This window comes from Lynx rufus, unplaced genomic scaffold (assembly GCF_022079265.1).
Source record: "Lynx rufus isolate CCGP_SWC_20201006 ecotype Redwood Valley unplaced genomic scaffold, mLynRuf1.p SCAF_7, whole genome shotgun sequence".
Classification (NCBI taxonomy): Eukaryota; Metazoa; Chordata; class Mammalia; order Carnivora; family Felidae; genus Lynx; species Lynx rufus.
Window position 1 is genome coordinate 1,621,986 of NW_025814889.1, and position 24,040 is coordinate 1,646,025.

Here is a 24,040-nt window from a genome sequence, read left to right on the forward strand (position 1 = left end):
GGGCTCCACACTGAGCATCGAGTCCGCTTGGGATTTTCAGTCTCTCTCCCTGTCTGCCCCTCCCTGCTTTCTCTCTTTCTCTAAATAAATCAATAAACATGAAAAAAAAAAAGATTTTTCTTTTTTTTTTTTTCAAGCATAGAGCTTTGACACACAACATAGAAGTGTCTTTTATGGAAAATAAAATTATTTACAAAGAAGATTCTGCAAGAACTGCTACCCGAATACGTAAGTTTAGCAAATTCTCAGGAAACAAGCTCAACATACAGAAACCAATAATTTCTATATTACCAATTAAAAGCTTAAATTGAAATTAATATAATGAACAATAGCATCAGAATTATGGAACAATTAGGGATAAAGCTGTATGTGGGCAGCTTTTTATAGGGATAGAAACACATGTGTAAGATTTCTCTGTTGAAACCACAAAATGCTGCCGAAATAAATTTTCAAAATCTAACTGAATTTCTTAAAGAAATATATACCATGTTTATGGATATAAAAGTCAATCAAGTAAAGTGGTTAATTGTCTGAAAACTGATTTATAGATTCAACACAACCAAATTTGCAACAGCCTGTTTGTGTTGAAATTTATAAGGTTTTCCCAAAATTTGCATGGAAAACAAATGACCAAGAATAGCCAAAATATTTTGAAAAAAAACCACTGCCTGATTTCAGCATTTTTTCTGTAAAGGTAAAATAATCAAGATAGTGTATATTGACATAATGATTGATATGTAAATCAGTGGAACAAAATAGCAATAACACTCATTGATTTCTGACAATGAGCAAAAGCGGCTTAATAAGAAAGAATAATCTTTCAAATGAATGGTTCTGTAACAATCGGGCATCCATTTGTGCAAAAATAAACTATGATCTGTAACTTATACATCAAACCACGAGAAAATGGATCGATGCTTTGCTTTTTGAAAGACAGTGTTATTGAATAAATGAAAAGACAAAACACAGATTAGGAGCAAATATTTGGAAAACACATCTGATAAAGGATTAGTAACAAAAATATATAAAGAATTTTTCAAACTCCGTCATAAAAAGACAAGCCAATATGTAACAGGCAGAGCATTTGAACACTTTATCAAGGAAATACAGACGTTCAATAAGCACACGCAAAGATGTTCAGTCTCATTAGTAATTAATGAACTGGAAATTAAAACCACACTGATGTCACTGAAGCAAACACATAGTAACTGGAAATAAAAGTATGTGCATTGGTCCCGCTGTGAGACACTGCATGCATGGCCCGCCAGTCTGTGGGAACGCCGCGTGCCATCTCGCGGGGTTAACCTTGCTCCCCTGCGACACATCAGGGATGCTTGGCCCAGGTGTGATATCGTGGAGGGAAGTTGGCCTTGAACCTAGCGGAAGCAGATTTGAATTTCACCTCTCGACTGAATACGTGATATTGAGTCTGCTTTTCTCTACAATAGAGCCTAATTTTCAGGACCACTCAGGGCTGCGGTGAAGACTTGGGAAAACGCTTCTCAAGCGCCTGCGCGGCAGCCCACACGGAGGGGATGCTTCACGAGTGGCGGCGACCGTGCTTGCTGCCATGTTACACGTAGGTCTTTTATGATGATGTTTGTTTAAACGGTGTTTGTCACGCCTTAACATCTGTAATAGTGAGAAAACAGGCAATATGCTTTTTGGATGGGAGAATCATACCAGAAAGTTCGTTATTCTTTGTTGAAGGGGAAGCGTGGCCAAGACCGTGCAGACTCTATTCGGGTGCTGAAGTCGGTTATGACTGGGGTAAGCTGACAACCATCTACGAGGCGTAGAGTTCTACATGTGGGGGCTTGTCTGTGTCCACAGCATCTCTCGAGTCCCCTGGAGAGGGACGGGGCTGGTGGCTGCTCACCGACACCCTGATGGGTTTTCATTCCTTATCAGCCGTTGGCTGTTCTCTCCTACCAAGGGGAACATGCCATCACCTCGTGAATGATCATGGACCGTGAGTATCTATTATTGTGGGACTAGAGTTTCTTTAGCTGCTACCAGAATGAAAGAATGGAGCATGGCCTTTGTCTTAGCCTGTCTGGGCTGTGGGGACAAAACCACAGACGTGGTGCTTGTCAACAGGCACTGATTTCTCACAGCTCTGGGGGCTGGACATGGGAGACCATGGCCCAGGCAGATCCAGTGTCTGGTGCCGGCCTTCTGGTTCACAGATGTATCTTCTCCCAGTGTCCTCCCGTGAGAGAAGGGGCGAGGGGGCTTTCTGGAGTCCCCTTTATTTAAAAAAAAGTTTTAATGTTTATTTATTTTTGGGAGAGAGAGAGCGAGAGAGCGAGCACAAGTGGGTGAGGGACAGAGAGAGGGAGACACAGAATCCGAAGCAGGCTTCAGGCTCTGAGCCATCAGCACAGAGCCCGACGCAGGGCTCGAACTCAGGAACTCTGAGACCATGACCTGAGTGGACCGCTCAACCAACTGAGCCACCCAGGCGCCCCCTCGGGTCCCCTTTAGAAGGGCACTAATCTCATCACGTGGGCCCTGGCCTCATGACCTCCTCACCTCCTAACACTATCACCTTGGGGGTTAGGATTCAACATAGGAATTTGGGGCCTACAAACATTCAGTCCTTTGCAAGCTTGATCCAGAGAAGTTTCAAAAAATGGACTTAGAGTGAAAATATGTGAACAACTTGTATTCTATCTTTGTCTTAAAATCTTTTTGTGTTCCCTTAAAATGTCACATCTTTGAAAAACAAACTTAAAACAAAATGAGCCCTATTCTTATTACCACGAGACACAGATGCCACCTCCTTTCTTTTCGCTCCCCCCCCCCCACCCCCCAACCAAGGCAGCCCAGCAAGCACACTCCAGGTGGATTGGATTACTGTAAACCATTGGCATTACTTTGAAACTGGGTTGAAATCTAGTGGAAAACTTGGTCTTTTAGATTCCCTGCGATAAAAGTGAAAGTGATCCTGGATGTCAATTAGAAATCACATCGAAAAATGCCCCAGGCTTCTCTCTTCCCTTGATGGATTTTTCTATGGGCAAGAGTTTCCGTATTGAATATCTGAACGTGCCTACAGCTACCACACTGAAGAATCTTAACCCTCGGGCAAGCAAGGAACAATTTAACAATTCGAAGGGAGTTTTTCCTGTTAGAGTTCTAATTTTTTTTCCTTCAAAAAGAGGAGATCAGTATTTTGTCGAAAGTTGTAAGGAGTGCGTTCTGTGCCAGCATACATCTTTATGAGTGCAATGTCACACCTAAGATTTTTATTTTTTATTTATTTTTTATATGAAATTTATTGTCCAATTGGTTTCCATACAACACCCAGTGCTCATCCAACAGGTGCCCTCCTCAATGCCCATCACCCACTTTCCCCTCCCCCCACCCCCCCATTAACCCTCAGTTTGTTCTCAGTTTTTAAGAGTCTCTTGTGGTTTGGCTCCTTCCCTCTCTAACTTTTTTTTCCCTTCCTCTCCCCCCATGGTCTTCTGTTGAGTTTCTCCGGATCCACATATGGTATCTGTCTTTCTCTGCCTGACTTATTTCACTTAGCATCACACTCTCCAGTTCCATCCACATTGCTACAAAGGGCCAGATTTCATTCTTTCTTGTTGCCAAGTAGTACTCCATTGTGTATATAAACCACAATTTCTTTATCAGTTCATCAGTTGATGGACATTTAGGCTCTTTCCATAATTTGGCTACTGTTGAAAGTGCTGCTATAAACATTGGGGTACAAGTGCCCCTGTGCATCAGCACTCCTGTATCCCTTGGGTAAATTCCTAGCAGTGCTATTGCTGGGTCATAAGGTAGATCTACTTTTAATTTTTTGAGGCACCTCCACACTGTTTTCCAGAGCAGCTGCACCAGTTTGCATTCCCACCAACAGTGCAAGAGGGCTCCCATTTCTCCACATCCTCGCCAGCATCTCTAGTCTCCCGATTTGTTCATTTTAGCCACTCTGACTGGCGTGAGGTGGTATCTCAGTGTGGTTTTGATTTGTATTTCCCTGATGAGGAGTGACGTTGAGCATCTTTTCATGTACCTGTTGGCCATCTGGATGTCTTCTTTAGAAAAGTGTCTATTTATGTCTTCTGCCCATTTTTTCACTGGATTATTTGTTTTTGGGTGTTGAATTTGGTGAGTTCTTTATAGATTTTGGATACTAGCCCTTTATCCGATATGTCTTTTGCAAATATCTTTTCCCATTCCATCGGTTGCCTTTTAGTTTTGTTGATTGTTTCCTTTGCAGTGCAGAAGCTTTTTATCTTGATGAGGTCCCAATTGTACATTTTTGCTTTTAATTCCCTTGCCTTTGGAGATGTGTTGAGTAAGAAATTGCTGTGGCTGAGGTCAAAGAGGTTTTTTTCCTGCTTTCTCCCCTGGGATTTTGATGGTGTCCTGTCTCACATTCAGGTCCTTTATCCATTTTGAGTTTATTTTTGTAAATGGTGTAAGAAAGTGGTCTAGTTTCATTCTTCTGCATGTTGCTGTCTGGTTTTCCCAGCGCCACTTGTTAAAGAGACTGTCTTTTTTCCATCGGATATTCTTTCCTGCTTTGTCAAAGATTAGTTGGCCATACACTTGTGGTTCCAATTCTGGAGTCTCTATTCTATTTCATGTTGGTTTATGTGTCTGTTTTTGTGCCAATGCCATGCTGTCTTGATGATTACAGCTTTGTAGTAGAGGCTAAAGCCTGGGATTGTGATGACTCCCACTTTAGTTTTCTTCCTCAATATTACTTTGGCTATTCAGGGTCTTTTGTGGTTCCATACAAATTTTAGGACTGCTTGTTCTAGCTTCGAGAAGAATGCTGGTGCAATTTTGATTGGGATTGCATTGAATGTGTAGATAGCTTTGGGTAGTATTGACATTTTGACAATATTTATTCTTCCAATCCATGAGCACGGAATGTTTTTCCATTTCTTTGTATCTTCTTCAATTTCCTTCATAAGCTATCTATAGTTTTCAGCATACAGATCTTGTACATCTTTGGTTAGTTTATTCCTAGGTATTTTATGCTTCTTGGTGCAATTGTGAATGGGATCAGTTTCTTTATTTGTCTTTCTGTTGTTTCATTATTAGTGTATAAAAATACAACTGATTTCTTTACATTAATTTTGTGTCCTGCGACTTTGCTGAATTCATGTATCAGTTCTAGCAGACTTTTGGTGGAGTCTATCGGGTTTTCCATGTACAATATCATGTCAAATGCAAAAAAGTGAAATCTTGACTTCATCTCTGCCAATTCTGATGCCTTTGATTTCCTTTTGTTGTCTAATTTTTGATGCTAGAACTTCCAACACTATGTTAAACAACAGCGGTGAGAGTGGACATCCCTGTCGTGTTCCTGATCAGGGGGAAAGCTCTCAATTTTTCTCCATTGAAGATGATATTAGCTGTGAGCTTTTCATAAATGGCTTTTATGATGTTTAAGTATGTTTCTTCTATCCCGACTTTCTCGAGGGTTTTTATTAAGAGAGAACGCTGAATTTTGTCACACCTAAGATTTTTAGAGAAGAAACCACAGGCACGTTGAAGTCTCGATCATAAAGCACATTTGAGCCTGTTGATTCATCCACTCATTTACTTTGCACCCCTAAGTGTGAGCATTGTGTGAAGTGTTGGGTGGGTGGGCACCTACCTGGAAGACACTGTGTTCGCACTGGAGGAATTAACCAGTTAAACAACGCGGCCAGAGACATAGGTAAATACCCACAGTAAGTGACGTGTGAATGGGGAGACATTTACAAAATATAATGGCAATAAATATGTGATTAACAACATCTTTGGGGAATTTGAGTCACTGTAACATAGGTAATATGTGAACTGGATCTTGAAGGATCAGGAGGAATCTGGCAGGCACAAATGGGTTGATGTATGAAGAGAGGCCGTGAGTACCGGGGTGAATACTGCTGACTTCTGCTGAGCAGAGTCCTAACGAGGCACAGCGAGGGGGGGCGCTGGCCGTTCCTGTCCTCAGGACCCAGGGGCGGGGGCCCCGGGGACAGGTGGCCAGTGAACCGCTGGGTACACCATGGCTCTCCAGGACCAAGCAAGAAAGCGGGTTCAAGCGGGAAGCTGAGAAGTGTTTTGCTGTGACCCCATTCGGAGACACCGGCTCAACTCTCACAGGAGATCAGCTGCCAGAGGTCAGCCGAGAGCCCCCTAATTGCTCTGTGGGTCTGAGCATCCCACACGGTGTTGTCGGGGCCGCTGTGGATGGCCCACTCCGTTCTGCTGAGCAAAACCGGTGATTTGGAAAAATCAGAGCCCCGGACACCATGGCTCGCAGCACAGCACATCGCTGCTAGCGGTTAAAGAAGGGACAGTCCTGGCTGGCGCCCCGAACAGGAAGGCCTCTCCGTCAGCGTAGAGTGTGCTGGTCCTGTGGAAAGAAAGCAAAACAGAGCACTGAGTACATTCTGGAAAGTCTAGCCTAGGACGGGGGCATCTTGGAAGGCCATGGCTCTTTCTTTTGCAGCCGTTATTTTGAAGCAAAAGGACGTGTTCTGCATTGCCTCCCTCAGCACACGGAGGCGAATAGTTCGCAATGAGAAGTCTGTGGAAAGCTGCTCAGTCATGACACAGACGCTCACAGGCCCGGTGCTCCTCTTGCTGGGGACCCCGAAGGGGTACCCGAGTCACCAAATCTAAAGTAAGATGCCACGAGCCACTTTGTTACGTGTTTGGTTCCCCGCTCTGAAATGGGCCTGGGATTTTGTAGTTTCGCAAAGGACGCATCTCAACTCGAAACTTCTTGTAATATCCCCGGTACTGGGGATCTACTTTGAGGGGAAAGGAGTATGCGTGGCTCAAGCCTTTTCCGCAGACGTACGGACGCTGATGGTCAGATCCGTGAGGGCTTCCTCCCAGGAGCCGGGACGGACAGGGGCTCCGGCTTCCCGTCGGGGCAGAAGGGAAGGAAAGGAGCGCTGATCTGACAAAGCCTGGGATCTCCCCCAGGCTCGGAAGCAGCAGCGACGAGAGAAGCCCTGTCTCCTGATTGTCCCAGGCACGGGGCTGTGAGCGGGACTCCGGAGTCCCGGGTCCCCACACCCGCGGGTGAGCGCGAGCGCGTGGCGTTCTGAGCAACAGACGTTCAATGAAGCGCACAAGAACCGGGCCTCGCGCGGAGTCTGTGTCCACTGAGGAGGCCCAGGCCCGCCTCCTGCCACGTGGGTTCTCATCCGCGCACTGTCTTCCACGTGTGGAAGGTCTCACCCAACATCTTCTGATTTTCATGGATTTTCTTTTCAAGTTGTTCAGGCGGCACACATCTGGTGGAGCATGCAAACGCTAAGGCACTCTTGACTTATCTGGAAGCTTCCATGTTATTATTGCTCAGCTTTTCATGTGGGACAAAGCAAACAGCCACGTATTTTGTGTGTGTATTTCGTGTGTATTGTGCAGTCTTTTGCGTGTTGTGTTTCTGATTCCATTGAATCTCTTTCGTTGGGCCTTGTAGTTCACCGAGCTTCCTAAAAACAACTATCTTGAATTCCCTATCAGCTAAGCAGGTCTCCGTTTGTGAGGGGGTTTGTCGCTAGAAACCTGTCCCTTCTGGGCTGCCATGTTTCTGGATTCTTCCAGTCCTTGAAGCGTTGTGTTGCTGTCGTCACACTGGAGGCAGTGGTCACCTCCGAGGTCTCTACCCACTTACTCACGTCCGCTCTGATAGGGATTTGGGGGCTCCCAGGACTTCCCTACGGACACACCTGCCCCACACATCTTGTCTCCTCCTCAGAGAGGTTCTTCGGGTCTTTCACCTTCTCCGACCTGAAGCACAGGTCTCGTGCTGACGGTCCCTGTCTGTTTCCACAGGGACGACGCTGCGTGTTCACGTGTGCTCCTTCCCCAAGGCCCACAGACTGTCAGTGCTGTGCTCACCAGCCCTCTGCAAGGCTGCCCTCTCCATGGTCAGGGGTGCCCCTGGGCCAGCTGAGGGGACCCGCAGGCACAGCAGTCCCCGTGGCTTGTGGGCGGGCCTTCTGATGGGGTCCCGGATGCCTGTAGTAGCATCCACGTGCCTCTGACCGTTCTGATCCTGCCCTGCCCCCAGGAGCTCCCGGCGCCCAGGGGTGCAGTGACCACTCTGCATGCTGGCCATGTGACTGGCGAGAGTAGGGGCTTCTGTGACAAGCGCTCGCATGGCTGGGGAAGCTGGCACCCACACACAAGCCCTCACGCTCTCACTTTCCCCCACAGGACGGATCACGGACCCTCAGCTGGGGTGCCTCGGGAAGGAGAGATGCCAGCAAAGTCACGCGGTTTCTCTTCCCTTCTCTGTGCGTCCAGTCTTACGTTGTTTCACTCCAGTGCTGTGTAGACCTTCTCCGCTCTACTCCCAGACTTCATAAAGTCTATGGGTGGACCCCTCACCCACAGATGATTATCTAAGTTTATGTTCTTTTTGGGGGGCAGGCGGTAGAACATTCTTATACTGCCACGACGGTGACATCACTCCTGTTTGTTCATTTTCATTTGAGGCTTTGGAGCCATGCTAACTATGGGTCTCAGTAGTGCATTGAGGTCAGCACACTGTGAGTGAGATATCTAATAAATGGAAAATCAAAAGAAAAGCATGGCAAATGGTAGCGTTTGTCAGGACAAAGGACTTTTGGGCATGTGTTAAAACACTGTGTATGGAAGGACCCAGCTGTGGTGTCCAGACAGAAACCTTTTGGGAGAATAGTTTGCAGGAAAATTAAATGTATATTCAAAAAACGTCATTTGAAAAACAAAATAAAGTTTATAGGTTCTGCCTTAGGAGGCCAGGTAGCCTGAGTCACATAGCCCGGCTGGTCCTCAGTCAGCTGGCTTCCAGACTCCCTGGTGTCTGCCCTCTGTGCCAATGCCCTGTGGCAGGACTTCACTCGTTACATAAATGCTCAGCTGTGGCCTGGACGATGTCATTTCTTACCTTTTACCCCTGCACAACCAGTCAGCTCAGGTAAGGAAAGCATAATCCAAAATAAACTCATGATCCTGTCCCATGTTTGTCTGTATGACCACATGTTTGATACCCAAACTCTCAAATAAAACATAGGACAAGTAAGGTGGTCTTCCATCCGATGGGGGGCCCTCAGGGGGCCTTCTATCAGATGGAGAACACAGTCTGTTCCCGAGACTGGAGAAAACAGGCAGGAGTTTGACTCAACGGTGACGTAAATCCATTCAGTGATTGGCCTCCCAGGCTTCCTGAGATCTCACAATATCCTCTAGAACCAGCGTCCACAAGCAGCACTGTGTCGCGTGCAAAACTCCTGTCCGGGCACACTGGTCATCTCCGTGTCTGAGCTCACATCTAACACTACTCTGAAGCTACCCTTGAGCACTACTTTGAAGCTATAGAAGCTAAAGACAGCAGCTTTACATTCTCAGTGAGCACCCGTGTCCCACAAACAAGTGTGTGTCTTCACAGTCCACCTCTTCATAAAACCAACCTTGCCTTCCCAAGCTCATTCCCCTCAGCTCAAATGCCCCGCCCCATGCTATCTCTATTGTGTTCATCACCACCTTGTCCATCAAAGACATTGGTCCTTCATCCATAGCCTTCTTGACCGAGTATAACCTCGGCTCTGTGTGACTGCAAGGTGCCTGGAGACGTCCCATCCAACACCCATCTTCAGGACCGGACCAGACATCCCCAATGGCCGCCTCACCCAACCACCTGCCTTCCACAGTCATGGAGGCGTCTTGGGTCTTGTTACCCCCTTATGTGCCTCCTCACGTAAGCCCACCACCCAAACCTCTCTCCCTGCAGACTGCGTGCCCAGTTATTCCCATTCAACCTTCTGTTGATTCCACTGAGTCCAGTCCATCGGACACGTCTTCATCCCGAATTCCCACCTCTCTCCTTTCTTCTTGTTCCTCAGATGGAAGCACCAACCTCATTTAGTCTTTCCCCACTGCTGTGGTTAGCTCCTTTGAGATCACTTCTGGGAGTAGAGGAGGGTGGAGAGGGTCACTCACGTTTCTTGCTCGACCCGAAGGTGTCATCTGTCAAGGAGAGAAATTAAAGCTCTGCTCTGGCAGGGAGAAGCCTCTGAAGTTGTCCTTTCAAGTCACACAGGCTTCTCTCCTCTGCTTTGATCACGACGACTACCCTGAGCTTTCACAACAACCTTGTTAGGAGTTAGGCTAATCCGCGGCGTCTCACGAAGGCTGAGGAGTGTGCATCACGGTGGCCTTTCCCCGAGCGTGCTTCCACTGGACCGTTTCTTATGCCCCTTCACGTCACGTTGCCCCTTGCAGATGCACACAGCGTGTGGTACCACTTCTTACACAACCATTTTTGCTGCTGCCGTCATGCTGAAACGTCAGCGTGTACTGGGCTCTTGATTACTGTGCGTCAAACATCAACGGCCACATGAATGTCCTCCTACTCGTGTTACAGATGGGAAGACCGAGCCTACCAGGTGCTGCCACGAGCTCCTGATTCTTAAATCTGACGCTGGGAGCCAAGTGTGATCCCAGAACTCCCCACTGCTCTGCCGTTCTGCCTTTCTGACGGGCGTATCCCTGGCCTCTTGGCAATAGCCAAACGTGTAAACGTGATGGAGCGAACAGACAAAGCCACCTTGCACGGGTTCCAACGAGGCTGGCTCTTCGGTGACGAACACGTCTGTACACACGCGATGCTCGCAGTAGGGTTGCAGCGCTCGGCCAGGCTGGCACAGAACCGGATCCTCACACGTGTCACGTTTACTAACAGAGCTGGAAGCTACAGTGTGTTTAGGGGGAAATGTATGCGGCTGCAGCTAACAAGTAGGAATTTATCTGATTCATAAAATTGGCACCTGCAGCCTCAGGACCGGGGGCCAGTCTTCCTAAATGTTTACAAAACAGCAAAATTCACGAAGCGCCAAACATTGCAGTGAGGGAAAGCGGCGGTTCCTGAGTGTCCCTCCAGCTCTGCGTCGGCTCACTGCTCAGTCCCCCGGGGCACAGACACAAGCAGGGAACGGGTGGTCAAGGTAGTGGAAAGGCCGCTGAGCGGGGTCCAGCGCGGCTCTGTGGACGTGATGTGCCAAGACACACCCAGAGGCCCAGGAGCCGGCCCTCCCCTTTCCCATCTCCTTCCTTGAAGATGGAATGAAGGCACTGGGCTGCTCGCTCTCAAGCCCGTGTCAGACCTCAGAGCAGGTGCTAGACATGGACGGTTTTTATTTCTCTGATTAACCTCGTACCTCAACCACAGTTTGGTGGAAACAGAAAACATCGATTCCACTAAGTTATCCCAATAACATTTTGGCCAGATCTCCATTCCGATTCCTTCCTGAAAGTGACCAGACCCACTGACCCTCACGAGTAAGGATTTCCATGCCGTCACGTAATTTCTGGGGTGCACGCCACCAGCCTCGCTCGCCCCAGCCTCTCCCTGTTGGAGAGGCTCAGGTTGTAACTTTCAGGTTCCGGCTTGTTATATGGATGTATGTGTTGAACCCCCAGGAGTAAATACAAGCATGGGTGAGGACATCGTTCCTTTTAAGTGAGTCTCGTTTTCCTCCATACCTCATCCCTCCCTGCCGTTGAATCTTTTCCTCATAAAACGCAGAGAGCTTTCTGGTGGGAAACTGATGTGACAGGGAAGGAAAACTCTTTAGAAGCTTTTTGCCTTGGGGCGCCTGGGTGGATCCGTCAATTAAGGCTCCGACTCTTGATTTCGGCTCAGGTCATGATCTCACGGTTCGTGAGTTTAAGCCTTGCGTCGGGCTCTGTGCTGGTAGCACGGAGCCTGCTTGGGATTCTCTCTCCCTCTCTCTCTGCCCCTTTGCCACTCACTCTCTTTCTCTCTCTCTCAGAATAAACAAGTGTAAAAAAAATAAGATATGCTTTTCAAAAAAAAGGAACTTTCTTCCTAGAAATATTGTTCGTTTATGTGTGGCAGTATAAAAAAAAAATCTTTACTTTGGAAAATCATTAGATTGGTTTAAAAATTGTAAGTCGTTTGATAACTACAGAACAACAACAACCAAGAAAAGGTAAAAGGGACGATACGGTAGGCAGCTGAACATCCGCGACCCATTCATTGTTAATAAATTTGCCTTGTAGTTTTAATGAAGAAAATAAAACATACGGCTAGAAGTAGATTCTTCAGGATAGTCACAGGACACCCTCAAAAATAAAGTCTCTCTGATCCGTACGTCAGCCACGGATTCTGTCTCTGTCTCCTCACCTCTCTATCACCTCCCCATCTGCCTATCCATGTGTCTGTCTCTCCATCACCGATAGCTATGTGTAGGTTAAAGGAACTCCGCACGGATTTGTCCTTGTATGGGGACCACCTGGACCAGGGAACACAGCTGATGGGCTCGCTGATGTTTCCCGTCAAAGCATCTCGGAAATTTCACAATCCCACCGCTGCCCAGCGGGGAGCTCGGGACCGCACCACACCTTGGAGGCGTGCAAGGGAATGGTTTGCTCGGGCCCATGGTTAAGTCCCTTGCGAGGAAAGCTAAGGTGTCTAATGTCCCACGTCCCTGTTGGTTGTTGGTAAAAACGGACTGGCGGTTCCAGTCACTCCTCACTGGCTCTTCCTGGTCAAGGGCGTGGAAGGGAAAGTGTCCCAGTGAACCCTCGGGCAGGCGTGAAGGTGCGGCCGGTGCTTACCTGTGGTTACCTGGAGGAGCAGGCCCTCCGCGGCCACTCCGGGTGCTGGGTCATGACGGGCATGGCCGAGGAGAGGCTTTTGTGCCATCCTGCACAGCCCTTCTCAGCTCCGAGCTGATGAGGACATGCGGGAAACACGTGCCGGTCAGACCCACAGGGGACGGCAGGGAACCAGAAGTCACTGGGACAAACCGTCCGTGGCGCTGGAGCCGCCGCAGCCTCTCCCGAGCCAGAAAGTTCTCAGGAATTGCACCTCCAGGGGCCACGGGATGCGGCACGTCCACGGGCCTGTCCTCTGAAGGACAGGGGCTCGGTTGCCCTGCCACCCCGCCCGTCTTCTCTCCAGGGCTGCGCCTCTGCTCCTGAGGCTCTGGGCCCCCGGCAGCCTTCTGTTCCAGGCAGAGATCTCTCCCCTCGGTGAGCTCCCATTTGTCTCCTTAACCTCCTCCGCTTGTAAGCACGCGAATGGTTCCACTCACCTTTCTGCAGAGCCGGGGGACCCCGCAGAGTCCGCACGGCTCCTGCCTCCCTCTTCCCCGCAGATGTCATCTCTGCAACGGCGCATCGAACACACACGAGCGGCCGTCGTCCCAACAGTCGTGCGCGTCTCTGCGGCGCCATTTACCTGTGTGTTTATTTGAAACTTTGGCTCCCGTATTTCAGAATGCCTTATTTCTGGGGTTTATAAGAGAATTCAGTGTTGATATTTTCACATGCTCCCGTGGTTTCTTGTTTGGTATTGGTGAACAAAAATGATGTTTTTTCTCCTGGTCCTTTTTCTTGTTCCCTTTCATGTCGTGGCCGTGCCCGTATGCAGAAGGTCATGTTGCAGAATAAGCCAAATTAAAACAAAAACATGAGGCCCTTCCTGCTCCTTCTGTAGGTAACATAAATGGTATCTGAATCCCTTGATTTACAATGTGATGCAAAAGAAAAAGCACCTCTCCCTTTAACCAAGAGTTTAAGAACGGATTCCTGTCCTAAACATGACAAGAACGAATAGTCATTTTTGTGTGTAACTAGTCATTTTAAATACACGCATTTTTCCTTTGACCTGCTGTCTCTAATCATTACACATAGTGTCTCTATCATCTTAATTGTTGAATCCTTGCTAGGAGGATTTTATGAGTTATCTGATTAACTGATTACTTTATCCTGTAACTGTCTAATACCATCACCATCACCAGGTTTCACTGCATCATGATTCCGTCACATTAAAGCTGCCATGAATTTAACATGAATTATCCTGACCTAATTTCATTTCTGAGTTTGAGTTTTTAAAAACCAAGACAAAGATACAAATTTATCCCAGGTATGTCATCATAAACAAAAAATTTCTACAGTTTCTAGGGAAGCATGCCTTACCCCAAACAGTCACGTAAGTGCCTTTATTCACTTGCTCTATTCACTATTAGTCCCTAAAGAAGAAGCATTTACTCACATGATTTTAGCAAAATAACTATTTTATGTTACATGGAAACATCATTTCATCCTGTTCACCAAATACTAAGCATACGAGTTTTGCAAATCGAATAAGCAGAGGATAATCGACAACTGGACGTGACAGACCAACCATTTCATGGTGCTGAATGGTAAAGACAGCAGGATTTCATCTGATTTGGCTGAGGGAAGACTACTTTGGAAGAAGCAGCATTAACTTTGGGTCTAGATCAGGGGTGCTGGGATAGGAAAGAACCCCAACTTCTCGGTGGGCTACAGCCACCTCGACCACATGCCTTGCCAATCCTCTCTCTGGGACCCGGGCTGACAAACAGGAGGCCCGCACAGGCTCTGGAAGCTTCTGGCTGGGAGGGACAATTTCTTCGACTCCCCAGTCAGAGGTCGAAGCAACGTAACACAGACTCACCTGAGTTTCACAGAGCAGGAGTGTTGACGTGATCATCTCAGCGCTGAGGGAGCAGAATATTTCACACACAGCACGGGGACAGGGCAGGAATGGGCCCACGGAGATTTTCTAGCAGTGCCAGCTGGGGATTTTCCCGGATCTTACTTTCTACATCCTTGACCACTGGCACGATCATGCCCATCTCCGGGGGTGGTTCAAGCTCACTGAGGAGGCACAGCGTCCAACAAAGAGCCTGCTATGGTTGCTGTACTTTGTTAACTAGCGTGAGTTATATGGACCCCTCATATAACCCGGACACTGATGGGCAAACTCCATTCTACAAATGAATCAGGCACAGTGTGAAGCGGTGTAATCACTTGACCTGGGTCAAGGTGATTAAATGGTGAAACTGGGCTTGGGCCCCATCCTCCCCACCCTGTTGAGGAGGCTCAGCCACATTTCACCAGGAACATCGTTACTCTCGGGGCTCTGGAGGCTTCCCCTAGCAACTGCTTGGACTGTTCCACCACAAGGATGTTTTCTGGAACCTCCCATTCTCGGTGGACTACTGCTGATGGCGCTCATCTGGCCACAGGTAATGATATTTCCCAAGAAACAGACTTTGGCTTGGTCTGTGCTTTGGAAAGGAGCTCTCACTTGGAGGAGACAAATTAAGCCAAAGACTAGATCAGGACAGTGTCAGGAATGTGTGACAAAGCCAGAGGTGGAGATTTGAGGAATGAATCATGGACGGTTATTCAGTCCCTTTGTAGACCAGGCCCCGTGAATGGGGCGTTCCTCAGGCGTCATTCCACTGAGCTCCCGAGCCTCTGTTACCTCTGTTTGTGGAGGAAGAATCCAGGTTTTCCATTTAAAAATCAGCGTCCCTTCAATTTCACCTGGAAACAACAGTAACAACCTAAGTAACGGAGCTTCCTAAGAGGCATCCGTACAGGCTCCCTTGAATGTCTGCCAACTCCATCAGATTGGAAATGCGCTTCGCTGGTTTCCGTGCCATTTTCACCAACAGTGCATGGGGTTCCCTTCTCTCCACAAAGAACCATTAGGATATTCTTATCAAGGAATTTTTAAGGCCTCTGACATTAAGGTATATGCTAATTTTTAAGAAGTTTAAACATCAATGTTTACCTTTTATATTAAAAATGAACATGACCTACTATTTTCGGGGAAATTTCTCTGAACGCAAACCAAGTTGCACCAGACCCCAAACACGGCTTTCCACCACCTTCCATGTCTGTCGACCGTGATGAGCCCTTCACCAGAACTGGTCCTCAGCCACTTCCTGACATTGACCTCTGTTGTCAGCGTGTTCCCCAGGGAATGCGTCACAGCCTACATCTCTAGGAATTTAAGGGTACGGTGAGTTCTTGAAAGAATGAGGTCCTCACGGTACGTCCATATTTAGTGAGATGGCGTTTTTGTTAACATTTCTCCTCCCTAAGTCTGCACCTCTTCCATTCTCTCCAAGTAGTCCCAAAGCACCAAATTCTCCCCTGATACCTTCACCGGCCTTGGCTGTCAGAATCAGACACAACGTGTCAACTACTTGGATTCCTGGGCTCCAGCACGAACCTGCGGTACCTGCACCACAGAGAGGGGCAAGCGTTTCTCCGTTAGGCCTAGATCGATGAATCTTTTCAGAGCGAGCTTACGGCATATGTGGCGATTTGTCACCGCGGGGTGTGGTCAGCAGTACAGCCCCCATGCTGTCACCCGTTTCCGTGACCTCATGACACATTGTATTATCCTGCATTATGTGGCCAAAGGGTTTTTGCAGACGTAGTTAAGGTCATGGACCTTGAAACAGAGACATTTTTCCTGGGTTATCCAGTGGGCCCGTGTAATCACAGGACGCCTTAAAAGCAGAGAGCTTCTCCGGCTGGAGGCAAGAGAGGCTGGAGGAAGGGAAGTCTGAGAGACTCCAGGAGAGAGCATCTTGACCACCACAGCTGGAGGGAGCCACGTGAGAATCTCAGAAGAAATCTGGGTGGTTCCCGCAGCAAAGGCCGTCCCCTCTGCTAGAGGCAGCGAGGAAACTGGATCTCATTCCCCCAAGCACAGAGGTGAGCTGGGAGGCACATTGCTCCCAGGAGTTTCCAGCAAAGAGCACAGAGGACCCTTCAGGAACACAGCACACAGCTGTAGAAGGTTTCAGAAATGAAGTGTTTTTATGCTAAAACTCACGCCTACCATGAGACACAGATTTCTGCTTGCCTCACAGAGTCCGGAGTTTCTTCTACGAGTCACAGAGGGCTTCCGCAGCCTCTAGTCTGCAGGATGGTCTGGCCTGGACGCCCGGTCGGGGTTGGGTCTCCCAGCTTCCCTGTCACCCGCACCGGGTGACACCACGGAGGCCACAGACACTGCCATTCTGTGCTTGATGTCAGAGCCCCAGGGGTATCTGCTCATAAACACTGCCGTCACCGAGAATTCTTGCTTCTGTCCTCACGTGTGGGACTTCACCCCCAGTCTCAGTGGCCCGCTCGTGCTGTCTCCATGCTGGGTGCTGACACGGAGATATCTCCATAGGACCAGCTGTGGCCACCCTCCTGGCCTGGTTCTTCACCTCTTCCTTGCTCGCCTTCTGCTCCGTATCATGCTGTCAGTATCTCAGTGTTTTTCCCAACCAGGCCCTATTAGGGCTTGGTATTGTAAGGGGAAACTATTTTGGAACAGTAGGACATTTGGGGATATTTTATATCGAAGAGCAAACACGGTTATCAGACCGTGGTATGCGTGTCTCTCTACGCTCAGGATTCTGCAGCCACAAGTGTCTCCAGGCGACCCTGAGGCATCGGTCTCCACACCGAGAACCATGCCGTAGGTATGGAGATGCGCAATCCGCGCTGATGGCGTGTCGTTGTCTCCCCGAGGTGGCCGGAAGGTACACGCTCACCTGAGGAGAGCAGCTCATGTTCAGTACAAATGGCTGATGAGTTGAAATGTGTCACTCTCTTGCCCCCAGAGAGCAAACCAACTGACATTTCCAGCAGGAAAGAAGGTCCCCAACAAACTCGTCTTCAGCCCCCTTCCAGGCCTGGCAAACGTCGCCACAACAGGGACAGCCTGCGTTCTGCCCGGCTGGGAGGCACCTTCTAAAGATGCATCACTGAGGCTAACAGGAGATATTTATGTTCTGAATAGCCTGCCTGTGGGGACCAATCCCCTAAAATTGGATTTCCTCTCTTTTTTATTGACAAACAATAAAATGGACAGTTAAAAATCAATTGGCTGTTTGACCCGCATGTAAATGCAATAGACCTGGGTCCCTTCCCACGGGGACCGTGCCCTCGGGTTAGGGTGGAAATTGCTTTGTCATAACGTCGCAGACCATCTCCTGTGATAAAATCTCATTCCAATCCTCCGTAGAGACGGCCGGTGTTATTGGTCTGTACTCTCCTGTAGGGTTGATCTCAATTTGTTCTTCCCGTTCAGCCTTGATATTATTCCCGTTCATGATTTACAGCTCAGAAGCCAAATGCACTTTGGAGCACGCTGTTGACGAGCAGGGTGAGTAATGAAGGAACCGGACGGCTCGGGTGCACCTGAGCCCCGCACAGCCTCATGTCTGCTGCTGCTGCTGACCCCGAAGAGGGGAGTTCTTAAGTGTGGCCTCTCTTGCCTAACTTACAATGATTAAAGCTGCCCGTACGGGTGTGGAAAGAGAGAGAGAGGGCAAGCTGGAAGACGGAGAGACAGAAAGTATAAAAGAGGAAGAGAGTTTTCATCTCAAGTCTCCAAGGCTCCAGTGATCTGTCCGCTCCACTCGTGGTCGCGGCAAATGGTGAAACCCACCCACACTCCGATTTGTATGATTTGATTCACTGTGACAGAACGATTCTCACATCCATTTAAATCACAGGTATTGGAGGTTTTTCACGCAGGCCTCTTCCAGACGGGCAAAGGAATGGCGGCACAAATGGCTGAACCCTGACTGTGCAGGATTTTACTTCATTTACTTTCTAAATTGTTGTGGTTGAGCATGAGGCTTCCCCGAAATGTATTTCCTTAAGAAATGTGGGCAGCAGACGAGTAAATTTTAGGGAGAACTGATATGGTTTTCAGAAGACTAACCTGTTCTTCGTGGAGCTGTAAACTGAGGTCTGTATTGGGAATTCTTAGGAAAGCAGGGAAATCATCAACACATCTAAACCTGAGTAGGGACGGTTAACTATGCGTAAAACAAACAGACCAAAAACACATTACTCAAAAGAGAAAAAGCCTTCCTCAGAAACAAGTGTCGTCCTCGCCCTCCCTCGCGTGCTGTGTCCAGCGGCTGTTGGCGCCCTCACACTGTCACGCAACAGCACTTTTCCCTCCTGGGAGCCGCGACATTGTAGTGATTGATAAGGTGCATTATTTTAAGTGCATAATAAGCTGGCGGCCACTCCGGCTGAGTGGAGCTATCTAAGTGGAAGGTCACCACCGTCGCCATTAGGAAGGAAATCGTTTCTAATGATAATCCCCTTTACCTCTGGCTCTAGCTGCACTGAGTCCCTCGAAGAGGTAATCCGGCCCCGCCTCGGCGGGTAGAGCCCTGCGACGTGCCAACAGCCGCTGCCCGTGTATTAATGTAACGAGCTGCCTTCCCAACCCGCAGACCGTTTCACGTCGCTGCGTCCAGGGGACGTGGGCAGAGGAGGTGGCCCGCCTGATGGAGTGATCTGTCAGGCGCTTAAGTGGCCATGTCCGACCAACGTGACGTCTCCTAGCGGGACACTGCCGCGAGCTTTGTTCAGGCCATGAGGAGTCACAGGGTTTGTTTTCCTTCCCTCCCCTCTGTTCGGGCCAGATCTATAGGGCCGGAGCAGCATAGAGCCTGAGCGGACACCCAGCGCAGACGCAGGTGTGAGGGGCATCTTTGGGGCTTTCGGAATCCAGGTGACCTGCGTGGGCCCCGGGGACATGCTCCCCATGTTGGGACCCCAGCATCCCCACCAGTCTTATGCGTTCTGGGGGAGGGGCAGTGGCTCTGTGCTCACGGAACTAAAGAGCCAGGGGGAATCCTTCAACCCTTTGCTCTGGTTTGACTAAAACTTCGGGAGGAGTTGACTTTGAACTTCATGACAGAGATGAGTTAATGGAGAATATGCCATTAAATAATCACGGAACCCAACACAGGTGTGGTTCAGGCCAAATGGGTTTCAGAGGGAAAGCTGAGTGTGAGAGCCCCAGACCACCCCCTGAACTCAGACACAGTGAAGCCGGAGGCTCTCGACTGAGGCAGGGACGGGGGACAGGGTGCTTGGGTGCCAGGAGGCCACCACTTTGCAGAGGCCTGGGAGCTCCAGGAGGCCGAGGCCAGCCCCGCCCAACACACACCTACAGTTGGATCTTCTGAAGATCGGGGTTCCAGTGGAGCCGGGGGTGGGGTGGAGCGGGCTCCCAGGGAACACTTGGCAGCTTGAAGACTGTAGACATGGGAGACAGACAGCATCGTTCAGTTAAAGAAGCCACATACCATTTATGGCCCCGAGTTTTCTCTTTTAACATCTTTCACTGTGGTGTTACACGTGTTCAGCCAATATTCATACAATAGTATCGACTAAAGCCCCTCGCTGACATGAGGGTTCGCTCTGGCTCGTACATTCTATGGGTTTGGACAAATGTATAGTGACATTACTCCATCACTGCAGTATTAGACAGAGTATGTTCCCTGCCCTAAACCCCTCTGCTATGCCTATTCGTCCCTCCCTCCAGCCCCTGCAATCCCTGAACTTTTTACCATCCCTACAGCTTTGCCTTGTTCAGAGTGTCATAGATTTGGAATGACAGTGTGGAGAGTTTTCAGATTGGCTTCTTTTCACTTAGTCATATGCATTCAAGGTTCTTTCGTGTCTCTTCGTGGCTTGAGAGCTCATTTATTTTTGGCGCTGAATACTATTCCATTGTCCATCCATCACCTACTGAAGGACGTCTTGGTGGCTTCCAAATTTTGACCATTATAAACAAAGCTGCCGTAAACATCTTTGTGCAGAATTTTGTGTGACTGTGTTTTCAATTCACTGGGTAAGTACCAAGGAGCAAGACCCCTGATGTATACAGTAAGAGTTTTATAAGAAAACACTTTCTAAGATGTGTATAGACAAAACTAACAAGCTGTCTTCCAAAGCGGCTGCACCGTCTTGCATTCCCACTAGCAGTGAGTGAGAGTCCCTGCTGCTTGACATCCTTGCCAGCACTTGGTGTTGTCAAGGTTTTGGATTTTAGCTATTCTACAACGTATGGAGCGGTGTCGCATTATTGACTTAACTTGTGATTCCCTGATGACAGGTTGTGTCGAGCACTTTCTCAGATACTTATTTACCTCCCATGTATTTCTGGTGATGTGTCTGTTCATTTTCTTTGCCCATTTCTTAATTGTTTTTTTTTTCTTACTGTTGGATTTTAAGAGGGATGTGTGTGTGTGTGTGTGTGTGTGTGTGTGTATTTTTGATACCAATCCTTTATCAAATGTGTCCTTTGCAATTTCTTTTTCAGTCTTTGGCCTTTCTTTTTCTCCTCCTGATATTATTATTGTAAAGCAGAAGAGTCTAACTTTAATAAATCCCACCGCATCAATTATGTCTTCCGTGATTGAAATTTCAACGTCGTCTACAAAAAAATCATTGCCATACCCAAAGTACCTGGGTTTTCTCCTGTGTTATTTTCTAGCACTTTTATAGTTCTGCATTTTACATTTAGATCAACAATCCGTTTTGAATCAATTTTTGAAAAAGATGTAGGGTCAGTGTCTAGACTCATTTTTTTTTTTTTGCATGTGAATATCCATCTGGTCTAGTACCACTTGTTGAAAAAACTATCTTTGTTCCACTTGAATTGCCTTTGCTCCTTTGTCAAACATCAATTGGCTATAATTATCTGGGTCTATTTCTAGCTTCTCCATTCTGTTCCATTGATCTGTTAGTCTCTTCTTTTGCCTGTACCACACTATCATAATTACTGTAGTCTTACAATACATCTTGAAGTCAGGCAGTGTGAGTCCTCTGACTTTGTTCTGCTTCCTCCATATTGCGCTGGCTATTCTGGGTCCTTTGCCTTTCCATTTAAACTTTAGAATCCATACGTCAATATCCATAAAGTAACTTGCTAGGATTTTGATTGCGATTGCATTGAATCTATAGATCGAGTTGGGAAGAACTGACATCTTGACATATTGAATCGCTTATTTTTTAAAACTTGTGTCATGGGATGAATTTTACTGCTTCTCCCCCAGATTCATATTTGCAAGCCCTATCTTCCAGTGTGATGGCATTTGGAGATGGGGTCTTTGGGAGGTAATTAGATTTAGATGAGTTCATGAGGGTGGGGCCCTGATTTGGGGGTCAGCGCCCTTATGAGAGGAGGGGATACAGTTTCTTTCTCCCTTATGTACGAGGACACAGCAAGAAAGCAGTCGCCTGCAAACCTGGGAGGAGCCTTCACCAGAACCCAACAGAGCTGGCATCGAGGCTCCAGCCTCCAGCCTCCAGAACCGTGAGAGATCAGTGTGTGTAGTTCAGCCAACCTTCTTCCAGCCCGAACAACCAGGACAACTTGCAAAGAGGCAACTGTGAGCTTCGTAAACTGCATTGTTTTTTAAAATTTCACATTCCCTTGATGAATTCTATGCAATTATTTTAAATTTGATTACTTCTGACTTATTTGGGCTCCTGTAATATGTCATATTTCTGGCAATTTTCACATGAATTATAGTGATGTCAGTTGATTGTTATTCTTTTTTAAAGTTTGTTTAAAATTTTTTTTAATGTTTATTTTTGAAGGAGAGAGAGAGTGCAAGCAGTGGTGGGGGGCAGAGAGAAAAGGAGGCAGTGTACGAGCAAGGGAGGGGAAAAGAGAGAAAGGGAGACATAGAATCTGAAGCAGGTGCCAGGCTGTGGGCTGTCAGCACAGAGCCCGACACGGGGCTCAAACTCATGAATTATGAGGTCATGACCTCAGCGGAAGTCAGATGCTTAACTGACTGAGCCACCCAGGCACCCCTAAAATTTATTTTTAGAAAGAAAGAAGGTGGGGGGAAGGGGCAGAGGGAAAGAGAGGGAGAATCCCAGGCAGACTCCATGCTCAGTGTGGAGCCCAATGCGGGGCTCGATCCCATGACCCTGGGATCATGACCTGAGCCGAAAACAAGAGCTGGACACTCAACTGACTGAGCCACCCAGCCACCCCAGTTGGTTAGCATTCTTTGGTGCACATTTTTTTTTTCTGAAGAGAATGCTTGAAATACATACACGAAGAACTTAGAGAACGGTCCAGTGAAACTGTGATTGTCTAACAACACACGTCTTCATTCCTGGAAAGACATAACATTACGTTACACTGATGGAGAGTCTGAATTTTCCCTACAGAGTAAGATATGGATATTTAAATGTCAATGTAAGTTCCTGAAACTACAGCATCTGTTACAAAGAAAATAAATACTAATCTGTTTTGAAAATAAAGGACTACCGATAACAGCAATAAAACGCTTTAAGATCTATTTTCTAATAGATTTGCGAGAACATTATCATGACATTTGCCTTTTAATGGAAGCAATTTGACTTCAGAGCCCTAATGATGTGGATTATTGGTACTCCGTGCTGTGTCTAGTGAGACCGGCATGTGGAGTGTGGCGGTAATGAGACGGGCTGTGATCCGGCACCTTGGAAGGCCGGTTAGAGGTACGCAGCTCTCCTTCCAGAACCTATCTCTGGGCCGAGCATCCTGACGGCGAATGATCAAAGGCAGGCTGTAGAGGAGAATGAAGTCATCCGGGCAAGTGTCACAGGACCGTGGGGACGGGGTGGGAGCTCGGAATGCTGGCTTTGCCCAGTTGATTCAGAGGCATTGTGTGTAGATAGAAGAAAGAGAAAAATTGCTCAGGCGGAGTCTCTTAAGTTAAAATGGGATTCAGTCTTCTTACTTCCCTCAATTTTGTGCCCTTCTGTTAATTTTTATTTTTTAAGCATGGCTTCCAGCATTCACATTCTTTTTCTTTACTTTATTGTTAGCAATTTAGTTAATCTTGTGTTCCTAGTACTTGAGCAAGACATTAGCGTGGTGTTTAAGCCGTGAGTTGTTTGCTGCATAAAAACCAAATGAGTTAATAAGGAAAAGACTCAGCAAATTCGTTCACGACAATTCACTTGGAGAAGCTTTACTTTTTTTAAATTTTCTGTCACGATGAAAGTAATTATACCACTTTTTTTCTTCTTTTTATGGCCCTAAACCGGCACATTTTCAGTGCCATAAATGTAAACAATAAACATATTGCTGCATTGTATTTTACGGTTTTAGCTGTCAAAGTCTTAAAGTGATGCATGCTTAAAAGCTAGACCACTTTGCTACCTGATGAGTCACAAACATTATATTCCCATGATGGTACGCAAGAGATCAGTATGAAGGGGACGGGTTTTCATTGCATTTAACAACGTCAGGAGCAGACCAGATAGGTATTCAGAGTCAAACATCGTTTTTGCCTGACGAGCCTGAGTTGGAGCAGAAGTTGGTGTAGAAACAGGAAACGTAATACAAAGAAGATGAACATGTGAAAGATGGACAAGGGAAATGAAGCACACAACAGATTCAAACCCA